Raw genomic sequence first — 12,461 nt, forward strand, 5'->3', positions numbered from 1 at the left:
AGGAAAGGAAGGCCTAGAGATTTGGAAGCTAAAAGACAAAAGAAAGCTTAGAATATCCATAATTGATTAAAGAAGTTCAAAAAGGAGATCTGGTTGTGATGTTGCTAAGTATTAGACAATAAGGATAAGAAAATGAATCGAGTAAAAGACCTGCCAAGGTTAAGGAAGTCAATTTGGCTAGTGAAGAGAAGAGGTTTCAATCCATGTCCATAGCTGAAAACTAAACCAAGGATGAGAAGACTAATCTTGTGAACCTCTTGAAAGAGTTTAGGGAACTATTTGCCATTATAAAACATGGTTTGAGCAAAGAGATGGAGATGAGCTATGGGGGAAAGAAGAAGAACAAGTAGAGAAGCATAATGCCATGAAAGAGACTTTCTTAATTGATAGTTGTGACAAGTACCTTCCGCCTTGGTGCTAACTTACCCTCTAGATAATTGCATATAAGGATGCACGTTTCCCCCTTCGTGCCTGCAAGGCCCTTTAGCTCATGCAATGTCAAAAGAATGTAGGCAATACAAATTTTTAGAAAAGAGTTTTATTACATTTTTCAGAAAATGATGATTCTTGTACACATTTGGCTTTTTTATTCCAACAGTCCTTCTTAGTGTATCCAAATTTGTTATAGTTCTTGCACTTGGGTTTGCCTTTATTCCAATAGTCTTGCTCCTTGTCTCTATCTTTCCCCATGTCCTAGAGACAAACTTGGAAGATCCTTTCTATAGAATACAAATAGTATGGGACTTAGTGAAGTTTCTTGGGTCTTTCCTTTGAGTTTGCTTTCTTGCTTGTAAGAGCATCTTCCACTGAGTTAAATTTTCTATTTGGCACATTTCTCAAGGTAGTTACTACTTGCTCATATCCTTGTTAGGTTTTTCCACACTATTAAGTAGCACATCAATGGCTTCATCTTCATATATCTTTTTATTAATGGAGGATAGTTGCACCTTCAAGCTTTTGAATTTATTTATCAGTGATGTCGGGGAATCATAATTGTTTAATTCCATCCTAAATATTTCCATTAAAAGATTTATCTTTGAGTTCTTTTCTTGGGAGAAAAATGTTTTGTCCAATTCATCCCATGCATATTTTGCACTTCTAATCCCCAATATGTGATGTATAACATCACCTAACAATCCCCATGCTATTATCTTGAGCACCTTCATACTACTTATTTTCCATGTTGGGTCATTAGGAGCCTTGGGTTCTTTGAGCAGTTCCCATAGATCTTTCCACATTAGATTATACATGGTTCTTATTTTCCAAGTGTTAAAACCATTGCCATTGAAATTTCCCACTGCTTCAATTTCTAACATAGTGGATGGAGAGTTCTTACACCAGTGACTCAAATGGTAGTTCTAACTCCATACAACAAAGGAGGAAGGAATATTTCTTGGGGTTTACACAAAATGAGGCTTTGATTAATTCAAGATATTGCATATAATATCATTTAATTATTGGATTTGGTATTGGAGAAATGTAAATGGCCCTTTTACAAATGGTTTTAAATTGAGAAAGCTCAAACATAGGTAGTGTAAAACTAGGTTTTTTTCCAACTAGCTTGGAATATCCAATCCAAAATGGTTGTAGTGTGAGAGGGTAAGATTTAAAATGATCTAGTTCATGTGCAAGAGTGTGAAAAGGGATATTGTGAGAGGATTTTTCTAAACCTTAGTAGAAAATATTTAAAAAACAATGCTATCTTATCATAAATGGTGGTAGTTTTCAGTCACATGGGAATGCTAGAGGAGGGCAGCATGTATTTGATAGTGACACTTCAACCAAGGACATCTTCAATAGATGTTCAAGAAATCATGAGGCTTCAAGGCTCTCAATTAGACACATAAGATTTTATCTAATCTTTTCTTCTCTATCATTTCCATAGAAGCAACCCCTGAGCTTGTTGGGCAAGCCACCCTTGAACTTTTGGCCAAGCAGGCCCTCAGCTTGTCGACAAGTTTCCCACTTGCTTGTCTCAAGCAGCCCCCTTGTGCAAGCCCCTTTCTTGCAAGCAATGAAAACAAAGAAATCCAACTTGATTGAGATTTGAAACTAGCCTTTCAATGGTTGCGAACCTCTTCTTCTTGATAGTGGAAGCCTTCTAAATCAATTGAAATGATAGTAGAAAGATATATCTCAATTCCTTTCATTGATGGAAGCCTCTTCACAAGCTTCAACCCAACTCCATAATCTTGTAAGCCTTGAATATCAAGCCTTGAACTTCCATGATAGCATCTCTCTCTTTTTCTTGAACTCCTTCAACTTTGTGCGTAGTCATAAATGCCTCTCTACCTGAAAGCCTCTAGGAAAGAGGCTTTGATGCCTTATTACAAAACATGGTTTGAGTAAGAAGATAGAGATGACCTATGGAGGAAAGAAAAAGAACAACTAGATAAGCATAATGCCATGAAAGAGAGTTGTGCCAATTACATTCTTTTATAGCTTTTGCAACTAGGAAATACTCTTCTCTCTTTGCTTATGGGATGCCTTATAGCTTTTGCAACTAGGAAATACTCTACCCGAAAGCCTCTCAAAACGTGCGGACATTGATGATGGATGGGCTGACTAGATGGGTCCGCATGTCTTCACTTAGCACGTTGGTGGTCATTATGATACTCACATGGCCACTGACTTATCACTTATTATATTTAGTTTGTTACACCTACCTACATCTGGCAAAGACATAGCGCCAGTCGATTAGTGTAGTCTGTTATGCACTGTTTAACTTAGTAGGCCACTTTTCTTTATGTTGTATCTTATATATACTTTTGGTACATTGTATAGTGCATCGAAGAAGAAGAAGAAATCGGCAAGAAAACGTTTTGTCCTCCATCTCTCTTCTTGTATTCTTGAGTGAGCTTTCTATTGTGTATACAGTGTGTGTTTGATGCAACAGCTCAAGAAAGTCCCCCCACCACGCGATTCTTGACATGGTATCAGAGCCGTGCCACTGAGAGAGGCTCATTTTGAAGGCTGAAGTGAAGAAGAAGAAGCAAGGTTGGAGCAAGCAAGCAACAGGTAAGAAGCTCTCCATTCCACTCTCTCTCTTGGATAGTGCCTATGGAGGCATCGGAAGCAAGGCAGAGCAAAAATCTTAGATTGAAGTGAGATTTGGTGTGCAAGCAGAGCACTGTATATTCTACAGATTAGCCCTTTAGGGCTGTCCCACAGTTATTTTGGTCGTTTCAGGTTGTTTCAGGCCCCGTTTTAGAGCCGTAGGGTCGCGAACAGCAGTTTCAGGGTACATTGTGATTTCGGTTGTATTGACGAAACGTGGGTACACAGGTTACAAATTTCGAATCTGCAATTTTTGAGGTGTTTGCCAGGAAGAAAACATAAGGTTTATCTGCAAACAGGTTGCAGATTGCATGTATTATTGAGCAATCAGTGAAAAAGGTTGCTCGGTGTATTGCTGTGCACTTGTTGTGAAAGGCTACAGAAGACTAGCTTGATGTGTTTTATTCGTGATAATGGCAGAGAATAGTGGAAATCCCATTATTGAGAATCTTGACAAGAACAACTACCCTTCATGGAAGTTCTGTGTGACGAACTTCCTCATTGGAAAGGGCCTTTTTGAGTTTGTTTCAGTTGAAGAAAAGGAGCCAGAGTTGGGTATCCCTTCGACTGCAGATGAATTAAAGGCATGGAAAGAGTGGAATGCAAAAGATAAAAAGGTGATGTACTGGTTATCTGCAGTCATCGATAATACGATGTTGGGGCATATCAGGAATGCAAAAACTTCACATGCAGCTTGGACAATTTTTGAGAATATGTTTTCAGTAATACAAAGGCATGAAAGATTCAACTCAAGCAAGAGTTGAATGCCTTAAAGAAAGGAAAAATGTCTGTCAATGAGTATGTGTTGAAGGTGAGGGGCATTGCACATGCTTTAGCAGCGACTGATACAATGCCTGATGATGATGATTTGGTTTCATCCACTTTGAGTGGACTCAATAATGAGAAGGCATGGAAATCATTTGTTACTTCAATATACATACGAAAGCCATTTCCAGATTTTGATGAGTTAGTCTCTCTCATGATTACTGAAGAGATCAATATGCAGGGTGACTCGTCTAAAAGAAATGGTGAACAGGTTCAAGCATTTTACTCAGGTTCAGGAAGGAGACGTGGTAGATCCTCTTCAAGAGGCCGTGGTATGGGACGTGCTGGCGATAACTAGAAAAACAGGTTCAATCAACAATTTGGTTAAATGCAGGTTTTAGGAGGCCAAGGAAATTTTAGAGGCAGGGGGAGCTCTAGAGGAAGAGGTGGATGGCAGAATAGAGATTCTGGAAATTCTACTATTGTTTGCCACTATTGTGGCAAAACAGGTCATATTGCAACCCATTGTTATGCTAAGAAGAATGATATATGCAGTGGTAAATTGCAGCAAGGAAACTATGCATCGTCTTCACGACAGAATGAAGACAAAAATGAGCGTTTATTTGGTATGCAGCATATGATGAATGTAGTTACAGGGAAGGGGACACATGATGATGTATGGTATGTCGATTCAGGTGCATCTAATCATATAACCAGTCATGTTGAATGGTTTGGAGAGATGCAAGATTTACAAAATCCAGGTTATGTGCAAACGGGTGATGATTCATGTCACCCAATTTTTCATATTGGAAAGGTTCCCTTGTCCTTGCATGATGGCCAGACGAAGAGTCTGACAGATGTATTACATGTGCCATCAATCACAAAGAATCTAGTGTTTTTTGGCCAAATGGTAGAGCAAGGGTTGCAGGTTCGATTCAATGCAAAAGGTTGTTTTATAGAAGACTTTAATGATAAGTGCAGGTTGGTCGTGAAAGGAAGTAGAGTTGGCCCCATGTTCACTTTAGATGTCGGAATTCCTGCAATGGATGCTGCTATGTATGTTAAAGGAAAAGGAGTGGTTGCAGACATATGTACAAAGGTTGAAATTAATGCATTCTAGAGGATTGGTTACAAGTTGCCTTGCTTTAGAGTTGCAGAATTTCATAAAGTCAGTGAAGCATGCCAATTTGGTAAGCAGGCAAGACAACCCTTTTTGTATGATAGAGAAGTGAGCAAAAAAATACTTGATGTAGTGCATACAGATGTTTGGGGGCCTACACAAAATGTATCTCTTGGTGGCAGCCTTCATGAAGGAAAAGAGTAATGTGTTTGAGCACTTCAAATCTTTTAAGGCAACTATTGAAACCAAAACAGGCTTAAAATTGAAGTGCTTGAGATCAAATGGAGGGGGAGAGTACCTCTCTAATGAGTTCAGTGACTTCTTGAGGACTCATGGGATAAATAGGCAATTTACTTGTAGGTATACCCCACGGCAAAATGGGGTTGCAGAAAGAAAAAATAGGCATATTGCAAAAGTCGCACGGGCATTAATGGCTGAAGCCACTCATACTACTGTCTATATTATGAACTTTTTTGTCTGAAGCCGCTCATACTATTGTCTATATTATGAACAGAACCCCCACAGATGCAGTTCATGGGATGACTCCTAAAGAATGCTTTATTGGCAAGAATCTCGATGTATCGCACTTGAAAGTATTTGGCTGTGTTACATATGTTCATGTGCCTGATGAGCTACAGAAGAAGCTTGATCCAAAGGTAGAAAAATGTATTTTTATTGGATACTCTTTGTACCAGAAAGGGTATCGCTGTTATAACCCTGTCACAGGTGAGTTCAAAGTGAGCAGGGATGTTATCTTTGATAAGATGGGCAGTTGGTATGTGCCTGCTGGTGATGCATTAGATGATGATAATGATCAAGACAACTATGTATAGAAAGAAAAACAAGAATCACAAAGTCTTAATGGACCAAAAACATCATTTGGTACTACACCTACAGTGAGCCCTTGGTCTGGGAGACTAAGGAGTAGCCCCACATCTTCAAGTGGATCTATAAGTGTTGGAGGAAAGGACAAAGGAAAGAAAAAAGTGCCAGGTGGTAATGATGCATCTACCAGTCATTTGGGATTTGATGGAGATTCTAGTGGTTTGGAGAGTTTGGATGATGAGCTTGGTACTCCTTCAGTCAGGACACCAGGTGTACAGAGAGCTCATAGTAATGTAAAGGCTCCATTGAGTGATACGGTGGTACGTAAATCTAGCAGGGTCAAATACCCTATTAAAAGATTTGGCTTTGAAGGTTATCCAACTCACAATTATGCTTATATGGTGAAACTAGTTAAGGATGTTGAGCCCACTTGTTTTGAGGATGCTGTTGGTCATGCTCATTGGGATGTAGCAATGGATGAGGAGATGGCTACATTAGAAGCCAATAAGACTTGGGATTTGGTACCCTTGCCTAAGGGTAAGAAAGCTATTGGCTGTAAGTGGGTTTACAAAGTCAAGCATAATGCAGATGGTTCCATTAGTAGGTATAAGGCTAGGCTGGTTGCAAAAGGCTATGCTCAAACATATGGCATAGATTATGAAGAGACATTTAGTCCAATTGCTAGGATGGCAACTGTTAGATGTGTGATTGCCTTGGCAGTAGTCAAAGGTTGGAGCTTGCAGCAAATGGATGTTAAGAATGCCTTTTTGCATGGTGAATTGCAAGAAGAATTGTATATGGAGCAGCCAGCAAGTTATGAGGATTTAGAGCATCCCACATATGTGTGCAAGTTAAAGAAGACGCTCTATGGGATCAAGCAAGCACCTAGAGCATGGTCTGACAAGATTGGAGAGTATCTTGTCAAGATTGGATTTTGTATTTCCGATGCTAATCACTCACTTTATGTGAGAAAGGGAGATGCAGATTTGGTCATCATAGTCATTTATGTGGATGACTTGATTATTACAGGTGACAATAACAGTGGAATTGCTGAAGTTAAGGACTTCTTGAAGAAGAAGTTTGAGATGAAGGATTTGGGTGAGCTGAGATACTTTCTTGGTATTGAGGTGATCAAATGTGATAATGGTATATGGCTATCCCAAAGGCAGTATGGCTTGGATATGTTATCCAAGTATGGTATGACAGCATGTAAGCCTCTTTCAGTACCATTGGAGAAAAATGTGAAGCTGAGTGCTGATGTTGGAGATGAGATAGAAGATCCTACTATGTTCAAGAGGATAGTAGGGAGTTTGATTTACATAATTATCACAAGGCCAGACTTGAGCTATGTTGTTGGTCTTGTCAATTAGTTTATGCAGATGCCTAGAAAGCCTCATTTGGATGCAGTTAGACGTATATTAAGGTATGTGAAGTCCACTTTACATTATGGACTTTTTTATGAGGCAGGTAAGGACGTACAGGTCTTTGGATACACAGATGCAAATTGGGCTAGTAGCATGTCAGACAGAAGATCTACAAGTGGATTCATGTTTTCCCTTAGTAGTGTAGTAGTTACATGGAGCAGCAAAAAGCAACCTACAGTTTCTTTATCGAGTACGGAGGCTAAGTATAGAGGTACTGCTATGGCAGCATGTGAGATAGTATGGCTGCAAAAGTTATTAGGTGATTTGGATGTGCAGAGAGATGGTCTAGTTATCATTCATTGTGACAACATGAGCAGTATACAGCTAGCTAGGAATCCAGTGTTCCATGCTAGGACAAAACACATTGAGGTGCACTATCACTTTGTGAGAGAGAAGGTACTTGCAGGAGAGATTGACTTGGTGTATGTTAGCACACAGGATCAAATAGCTGACATTTTCACAAAAGCATTGGGTGCAGAGACGCTTCGAAAAAATGAAAGCTTACTTGGAGTTGCAAAGATAGAGTTGAGCTTGAAGGGGAGTGTTGAGATGGCAAGCTCAACACGTGCGGACATTGATGATGGACGGGTTGGCTAGATGGGTGCACACGTCTACACTTAGCACGTTGGTGGTCATTATGATACTCACATGGCCACCCCACTGACTTATCACTTATTATATTTAGTTTGTTACACCTACCTACAGCTGGCAAAGACATAGCACCAGTAGATTAGTGTAGTCTGTTATGCACTGTTTGACTTAGTAGGCCACTTTCCTTTATGTTGTATCTTATCTATACTTTTGGTACATTGTATAGTATATGGAAGAAGAAGAAGAAATCAGCAAGAAAAAGTTTTGGCCTCCATCTCTCTTCTTGTATTCTTGAGTGAGCTTCCTATTTTGTATACAATGTGTGTTTGGCGCAGCAGCTCAAGCAAGTCCCCCCACCACGCGATTCTTGACATGGGATACTACACCTTACATGTGCTTGTCGCACTATCTCTAGCACCATACATTTTAACATTTTCTAGGTTAATAAAATAACTCAAAGGAATTTTCCCTCTCTATAGAAGTAACAAAGACGTGCATTTTCATGTCAACCTATTTGGGAGAAAACTAAAGAACAAAATAGAAAGAAAGGGTATCAAAGGAAGATTTGACCTTCATTAAAGAATTTTCAGATATCATCAAGTGGAAGATTGTAAAGAAGCTTCAAGAGTCGTGATCAATGGCAGTTCACAAGAATAATAAGCAAAGGGTATCAATGGAAGATTTGGCCTTCATTGATGGTTGCATGGAGCTTTGACCGAAGCGTCTTGCGAAGGGGTGGCGGTCTCAACTAACGAGTGGGAATTCTCAAGGGGATGTAGTTCAAAGGTGGTGATGTGTTTAGGATTTGTCATATCTACATTTTATATGCGACAACTAATTCATTATTTCAATGTACAGTACAAAATATACAGTGTCATGTGGTCGCGCGGACGGCATTTTCATGTGGAGCATATTGACAAAATGTGGTTCACAACAAATTTTGGTATCATGGCAAAGTTTGAGAAAGAGAGCCGACGATGAGCAACAAATCCAAACACCATTATAGATGTGATGGAGTATTTTGAGAACTTGCAAATTATTATCACTGTGGATTACCATAGCTTCTCCATGATCCTATTCGATGTGAAGTGGTTCAAAGTGGTACTTGAAGGAGCTGAAGCAACAATTCGACGAGGTCCATCTGGATTTCTTGAAATGGATTCTAAAAAAAGATGGTGGATTTACGCAACACGTTTCTATTGCCGACCCATTGTGAACAGGTGCATGAACTCATGTTTTTTTAAATTTTATTATGACATGGTACATGTCACAAAAGTTAAATCTCTCTTGTACGTGATTTTGAACATGCAATTTTCTCTCTGAGAAACCCACTCAAAGTTAGTAGACAGAGTGTTCTTTACAACATACACCATTGAGACCCTCCAAAGTTGGTACTATTAGGATAATGGCATTATGGTGATCATTAGAAAGAATGAATTTTGATACCTTTAGAACTAAATATCTTCCCCTTGTAGTGGCATGAAAGAAAATTTAGAGATGTTAAAAAGTGTAGTGGGAGCTCACGCTCAACCGCCAAGACCCACGGACCGCTTATTACTTCAAGCGTTTCAAGCGAGCTCTAATGGCTATCTCTCACCTAGCCGATGCGCCGTCGATCCTACGAGTGTAGTGAGCTTACCTTGATGCCGATGTGAGTAGCCTCCTCCCTCGCACACCTCGGTAGCTCCACGATTCTTGATGCTAGCTCAAGCATCCTCAAGCCTCCTCCATCTCCAAGCTCCATCCTCCATAGCCGCACACACGAGAAAAGAGAAGAGAAGAGAAGAGAAGAAGAGAAGAGGAGATGGTGAAGAGCTTCACCCTCTTGATCCCTCACTCCCACACACTCACTCCCTCACATTCTCACACTCCCTCTCTCAAGAGCACACACAAGCAAGAAGAAGAGAAGAAGAGAAGAAGAGAAGAAGAAGAGAGCTCTTGTTAGCCACACACCAAAGAATGAGCTTCCATTCACTTTTTGAACTTTATATACAAGCCCTAAAATCCCATGGGTACCCATCCCCTTTTTTACATGACCGGCCATTGTGGCAAGGTCTTTTTTCCATTTCCCTCTTCTAGCCTTATGCCTCTAGCCTATGCCCGTCTACTATTTTACAATTGGCACAGGAGGGAGCCTGGCGCTCTTTTACAAGAGTTTTCCAAGTTTTTTGAGGCGCCTTTCATTTAAAATTGTGCCTTTGGTCTCGGCTTAGCTTTTAGAGGTCGCGTGCGTGTCTTTGCTCTTCTTCCATGCTTTTTCCCCTTTTTTCTTCATTTTCCGCCATCTCGACTTGGGGTTAACATTACCCCCCTCCGAGATGGGTGCCAGTCCCATGGCACTTCTGTGTTGTTATAGGGTGGTAGGCACTTGGGCAATGATGGTGTAAAGGGAAGGGCCACATGTAGATTCAGGTGCGTGTGGAAGCTGATGTTTGTCGGGGAAGCCAGATGGATAGCGAGTGGTTGACGGGGGCCTCCGAAGTTGGTGGTTTGCCGCTTGTGTGATTCCTGAAAGGAGAAGATGCGGTGCTCTTCCTAAGGGGAGTGTCTACCTTACTGTGTTAGTGCAGTGTGCTCGTGCTAGTGGAATGGGGAAGTGGGCCTAACCATAGGCAAGCCTGGGTGATGTGTCCCACACTTGAGGACCCCATTTGTGTTAAGGGAGGTGTGGTGCAAGTGGCTTAGGGTGACAGGTCCAACCATAGGCGAGTGTCAGCTCCCTAGGTATGTCTCGCCCTTGATGTGCCCTGAGCATGAAGTGGGAAAGCAAAAAGGGCTAGGGGGTTAGGAGCGAAGCCGGCCAACCGAAGCCACCGGGTTCGCCTAACTTAAGAACCCCTAGGTGCAGTGATAGTGCTCTATGTGGTGTTTAAGTGCTTCTGCAACAAGTGAGTGCTTGTATGCTTTTCCTTTCATGTTATTCTTTTCTTTGCTTTGACTTTCCTTTTCTTTCTTTCTTTCTTTTTTTTTGTGGTTGTAGTTGTGGAATGACAGCCAGGCCTAATTTTCTTCATCTGAATGAGGAGGGGAAGGGGGTCGGATGGATTTGCTTGAAAATTGGTAGCTTTACATGTATCCTTTCAGATTCATGCGGACGTGGAGAGAAGTGGTGGAGAGGAAAGGGTGATTGCACCTAGTGAATTGGCTGTCATTCATATCTTCTAGGAGGGCTAGGCAAAAAGAGGGGGAGGAGACTAGCCCTCATCATAAGACGAGCCATGGCGCAGCTGTCAATAGAGTTAGGGTTAAAGAAGAGGGGAAGTAGGCCGCGCTCTTGTGGAGTCGGATCCTGCTTAAGGAGTAGCTTAAGTAACCTAAGGTAATTACAGGTTGTTACAAAGGTGGGGTCAGGGCATGAGGAGAAATCTGCAAGAAAGCATGTCATAGAATCATCTAGGCTTTCAGAGTTAAAGAGAAGGGCATACTCAAAGGATACTACATTAGAGTTATAAATAATAGGGAAGTCATACCGCCTGTGGAGGGTGGCATCAAAATCCACACCTACCCTTCGAGGGTATGCCATGTAGGTGGGGTTGTTCTGCTCGAATGGCAGGGTGTTACAAAACGCCATCCAGGCGAGCATACTAATGTTGCATACTCGCCTCCTCCACAGGGGTTGGCTTTTGTAGCCCTATACAGTGTGTGAAACTTCAAAAACTTTGTTCTGCCAGTAATAATCCGCTTCTGTTCCCCAAGAGGTCGGGGTTTTTTCTCGCTCTTCTAGCCATCTTTGCCCCAACCGGCCACCAATCGCAATCACCTCATCCATCACCTTGAGCGGCAAGACCCTCCGCAGACTGTTGGGTAGGAGAAAACTAAAGGTGAATGGATCCTTTTCTTGTTCTTGTCTCTCCCATAGCACCAATTCTGCATGGAATCCAGCGGGGATATCATCAGGGCAAGGTGGGAGGGGTGTGGACGGCAGCACGGCTAGTTTGGCTCTCAGTTGTTTCCTTGCTTCCTCTACTAGCTTTCTACATCTTTCCCTAGATGTGGCTTGTCTTTTCGCAGATGGGTTCTCCTATGGTGGCTCTTGAGACTGCGGCAAGGGGGGTTGTGGGACTACATCCTCCCTGAATCGGTTCATGTCAATCTCAAGTTCTACTTCCTCCCCATGCCGTTCTCCCTGTGGTGCTTCCTCTTTGAATTCGAGGGCGTTGATTTTCTGGGGGGTTAGGCCGGCCGGCAATAGGTATTTTCGTTGCTCGTCTAAGCTCAGCTAACCCTGCAGATTGGGGTGGCATCTGTAATCCAGCATGTAAGGCTCTACGTGTGATGCTGAGCTTTCTTTGTGTCACCTTGATGGGACCTGAAATGGGCTGGCATTGGCTATAGCACTAACTGAACCTCATGCTCATGACACACAAACACCCTCACGGCCTCGCGGACCAGGATCGTTAATCTAATGCTGAAGGACAAACTGCCCTAAAGCTTAATTCCTGCGTTTACAGTTTACAGTCCAATATTTCCCTAAAACTCCTCAAAGGGAGGCCCCAAAGTACTTAGGCATAATGCCTCGTCACACATATTTAGGAGGCACTCCACGGACTAATAGTCGAAGCCCCACTGCAGCTCTCCTACATCGCAGGGATTGACCCTTTGATGTGCTGCTAAAGATATAACGCAAACGAGCACAAACTCCTCTCAAGGTACCAATATTTTACGTTCCAGGATGTACC

This window comes from Lygodium microphyllum, chromosome 13 (assembly GCF_053477565.2).
Source record: "Lygodium microphyllum isolate KBCC chromosome 13, Lygodium_microphyllum_v1.1.10, whole genome shotgun sequence".
NCBI classification, from domain to species: Eukaryota; Viridiplantae; Streptophyta; class Polypodiopsida; order Schizaeales; family Lygodiaceae; genus Lygodium; species Lygodium microphyllum.